At 36.3% G+C, this 4,954-nt stretch overlaps 1 protein-coding gene across 5 annotated transcripts in view; it reads right to left on the bottom strand.

The window, feature by feature from the left end:
- The window catches only part of LOC106873676 (tubulin polyglutamylase TTLL5), a 152,629-nt gene extending 148,020 nt beyond the window's left edge, over positions 1 to 4,609 (bottom strand). The window contains exons 1-2 of one of the 5 annotated variants that reach the window (XM_014921136.2): positions 4,443 to 4,609; positions 2,709 to 2,775 (exon numbers count right to left, since the gene is read on the bottom strand). The gene's annotated coding sequence lies outside the window, so the exon portion shown is untranslated. Of the gene's footprint in view, positions 1 to 2,708; positions 3,066 to 3,961; positions 4,122 to 4,442 lie in introns of those variants that run through there. The other 4 variants (XM_052968971.1, XM_014921135.2, XM_052968972.1 and 1 more) reach the window with 4 other exon arrangements.
- Between the last annotated feature and the right edge of the window lie 345 nt (positions 4,610 to 4,954).

Consider the following 4,954-nt stretch of genomic DNA (forward strand, 5'->3'; position numbering starts at 1 on the left):
ATGCACAGTTTGCTAGCATGGTCGAATTTACTACTGGAATATCGTATTGATGAAGGAAATTGAGTATTTATCACTCATAATCCAGAAACGCGTCTACGATTAACTTCGTAATGGTTAGTTTTCATTGTTTTTTTTCTTCTTGTTTTTGCCTTTGTGAGTTACAAGTAATGCTATCTGTTGGAGTCTCAGCTTTTTTAGCTGCTATTTCTAAACTTCGGGATATGGTGAAGCAAATATTTGCTGATCCCTTAATTATGTTTATATATATATATATATATATATATATTACATACAAGCTTGAAATAATATAGGCCTATTCATGACTACGTAAACAGCTGGATATTTGTATCTAAACTAATAATCAGGCTCCACGCCCTAATTATATGCATGATTTTTAAAAACATAACAGTCACGAATTTTCGAGGAAAGGCAATGAGCCGATGTAAAAATGCATGCTTCTCTTCTTACCATAGGCACAAGGCCACAGGTATGGAAAGAGGATATAGTAAATTAGAAGTTACACTGACTACAGTACTTGACTGCTATTATTTTATTTTATTTTATTTTACCGACCCTCATATCATTAATGAAGTGAACGGGCTTCGACACGAAGATAACCATCTTATATTTCAACACAACCTGAAAGTTGTAAAGCTTTTCATATCTTACTCGTGAAACAAGTCGCATTGTAAAACTCAATGGCCCCAGAGATCAAATAAATACACACAAACTTTTTATTGCTGGTTGTTGTTTGAGCCCAGGCCAACTCTGCTCAAGCTGACTTATGATCAAAGATATTTCCAGCCGTAGTCAGGCCCATTTTCCCTTTGTGGAGGAAACTCAAGATCACTTTATCCAATATATCCATTTTCAAAACTACGAAGTGTGATTTGCGGGAGACGTGACTACTATTTGTAGCTAGTCGAAGGACCACGTATAGACTCCCTTGTTAACGCATGTATTGCTGAAGTTGTATATAGAGAGATAGATGAATGAACGTATATTGTTATTAAACTATGAACAAAACTCCAGTATCGTAAGTCCTGCAGGGTTTTCGTGGACGTTATTTCGAGCAATACGTACACAAATTACATATACGTGTGTTGACGTAAGTACTTTTAAATCAAAAGCGGGGGCATACAATACACACACACACATACACACATAGAAACATATATATATATATATATATATATATATATATATATACACACACACGCATACAATATGCATTCATACATACATATATACGTACACACATACACAAGTTCATCAATTTGGATAAATGCTACGGGGAGAGTGGAATCTGACGTTTCGGAATCGATCCTTCATCTGCGAGAAATAAAAGGCTTTTTAACTGAACTTTTCAGCTGATCTTCAAATGAAATACCTCCTACCTCCCCCCCTATATCACATTTCAGACCCAAAACAGCAGATTCTTCTCACCCACAACATACAAACTTATCCATTACCAGCACAAGACCACCACTGGGTTCCTCAGACTTCCTTCTCTGGCACACACACACACACACATGTATATACGCGCGCACAAACACACACACACACACACATATTTATATATGTATATGCACGCACATAAACATACACATTTACAAATATGTCCACTTATATACACACACGCATACACATGTATACACACATATGCAGATATATTTATGCACGCATATTACATCCATTGCTATACATATACTCATAAATATGTCTGTATAAGTGCGAGCTTGCATAGCGATATGTTTTTTTGTATTTGTTTGTTTTCTTTTGTTTTTGTCTTGTTTTTGTGTTTGTTTTTTGTTGTGAAACCATAGAACTGTCATAATTACTAACATGTATACAAAACACAATGATTGGTAAATACACACATACGCAAAGGCGTCTCCGTCAGTTTAGAAGATGAGGCCTCCATTTGTTCGATGAAATCACTTAATCATTGAATTATAGTGCAAGTGGCCGAGTATTCCACATGCATGTGTACTATTACTCTTAACGTAGTCTTTGGGAAGAATTACTGTGATAGTGGGGCGACAAAGTTGGCCCTTTGACTAACAGATATTGCCCATCTAACGGACTTTGCAGTGTCTGTCTACGCGCTTTCATTCCAAAGAGTTAAGTCGACCCGAAGCTATAACAAAAAAAAAAAAAAACCCAAGATGCCATGCACTAGGGGATCGAACCAGAGATCGCGCGATTGCGAAGCGAATTTCTTAATGACTTGGCCATGCTTTACACTTTCACACATAAGAGATTCATTAAATACCTTATGTATACATACATGACACATGTATATACGTGACACACACACACACACACACATGATAGAAGTACACAATACATAAAAGCTTATATATATATATATATATATATATATATATAAGGGCATTAAAAGATAAATAAATACAAAGTGGTATATATACACACAACCTACATATATAGCTGGCATATATACATATATAATACACACACGCACACAGACACTTAACTGGTGAGCATAGCGACCCTCGTCACTTAACTGATTGACATACTCTATTGTAAAACTATCTAATATAAACCAACAGCCTTACATTTTCAGGGATGAAAGAAAGCATTGTGATTCTCATGCCTTTCCCAAACACATAAACACCATATATACATATATAAACAACACTCACACGCGGCGTTCAGAATACAGTTACGTATGTATTGATACTTACCTCGATGCAGGGCTTGTATTATTAAAACTATGTCGCAGTGTAAATCTTGATAATCCATAGTTAAATCCTAAAAGTTAATCCGATAGAGAGGAAATGGCTTGAGAGAGTCTGTTATGTATATAGCTATATCTATTATGTTATACATACATACATATATACATCTATAGATTTATATACGCGTGTGTGGTTGTTTGCGTGTGCGTGTGTAGATACGCTGAGCTTCTAGGTTAGTCTGTGCGTATATATATATATATATATATAAGTATGTATATTAGTGTATATCTGTATCCAAGGTTAATTCCCCGCCCTAGTCACCAATTCAGCTTTGTCTAAGCAATGTAGTTCAACCTCATCTGCCTTGAATAGATAAAAAAAGAAAACAGAAATTACAATATATTATTCCAATGTTAGACAACACAGCACCAACACCAACGATTTTTGTATATAACTGTGCTTCTTTGGCTGGCTCGGAGCCACAACTTCGAAAACTGGACCTACTTGGTTAACTTTCTTAACAAACCTTATTGTTTTACAGTTAACTTCTTATCTAAACAGGTCCTTTTAAGTTATTCTTTTAAACTACACAGTAGATATTCCAATGAGAGGCGGGGATTCCTTGTACACACAGAACAACCCATTCACTTGCGACCTCCTTCCTTCTTGCTCACGTTTACACAAACATTCTCAGTCTTTCTCCGTCCGTTTATATTCTTCTCTTTGATTTCTCTCTTTCTCTCTCTATCTCTATCTATCTATCTATTTGTTTTTCCCTGGCTTTGATCTTTCATCTCTCTATGTCTCTTTGCTATTCTTCTTTCTTTACTTCTCTCTCTCTCACGCACATACACACCCTCACACACTTTCTCTTACGCACACACTCACACACACACTCTCTCTCTCTTTCTCGGTGTGTGTCTTCGTCCGTTTGAATTCTTCTTTATCTTCGATTCTGCCTTTCTCTTTCTTTTCCTCACTCTTTTTTTCTATATCTTTCACCGTTTCTATTTTCTATTTTTTTAATTTTTTTTTGCATCTGCCCCTCTCTTTCTCTCTTTTCTCTCTTCCCTTCTGCCTTTTCCCGTCCTTTTGTATTTTTCTTTGTCTTTGATTAGGCCTTTCTTTCTCTTGCTATATGTTTTTTTCCTTTTTCCTTTTGTTTATATTCTCTATCATTGATTCTCTCTCTTCTCTCTCTACTTTTCTCTCCCCCCAAACACACATATATTGTCTCCCTATGATAAAGCCTTTCTCACCCTCTCTCTGATTCTATCCGTCACTTTGTATTCTTCTCTCTATTTGCCTGTCTTCTGTTTATGTTTCTAACGACTTCTCACACAACTTTGCCTGTCTGTTTATCTAATCTTTTATTTTCCGCAGTTCATCTTTCGTCGTCAAGTGAACCAAACTTATGTTAGGTCAACAAACAACAGCCTCTCGAAACGGAAGAGCTTCGGAAATGGATGAAACGATTTCGTAGGAAGGACCTACGACAACCTTACGTAATGAGATAGAGAGAGAGAGAGAGAGAGAGAGATGCAGTTACACAGACATACAACATGCAAACATACATACATACATACATACATACATATATATATATATATATATATATATATACACACGTGTATATATGCATGCATACATATTTGTGTAAAGAGAAAACTGTTTTTTAAACATTAAATATGTGAGGAGAGGTGCGGATGCATAGCTTAGTGTTCAAGGTGGCTGACTTACCATCATAAGATTCTAGGTTCAGTTCCTGTATCGGGAAGCACACTGTATTCTTATGCACAACAATTCATTCTTCATTACTCCAGTCTAATTCATTGTAATAAGTACCAGCCAGAGTACTAGTACAGCTCTTTCTTCCGCCAGCTGTCACATCCTTCGTACTTCACTGAGTCCAGGGTGAGGGGAACAGGAGGGTGGCTATGTTTACACGCAGACATCAGTGAATGGTTAAGAAGTTCACTTTGCAACCGCATGTCTTTAGGTTCAGTCCCAATGTATAGCGTCTTGGATGAGTGATTACAACAATCACCCTTTGTGAGGGAATATGGTGGCTGCAGTGTGTGTGTGTGTGTGTGTGTGTGTGTGTGTGTGTGCATCTATCTATCTATCTATCTATCTATCTATCTATCTATCTATCTATCTATCTATCTATCTATCTATCGATCGATCGATCGATCTCTCTATCTATCTATCTATCTATCTATCTATCTATATAATCAAATTAAATTAAATAT

Source organism: Octopus bimaculoides, chromosome 6, assembly GCF_001194135.2.
Source record: "Octopus bimaculoides isolate UCB-OBI-ISO-001 chromosome 6, ASM119413v2, whole genome shotgun sequence".
NCBI classification, from domain to species: domain Eukaryota; kingdom Metazoa; phylum Mollusca; class Cephalopoda; order Octopoda; family Octopodidae; genus Octopus; species Octopus bimaculoides.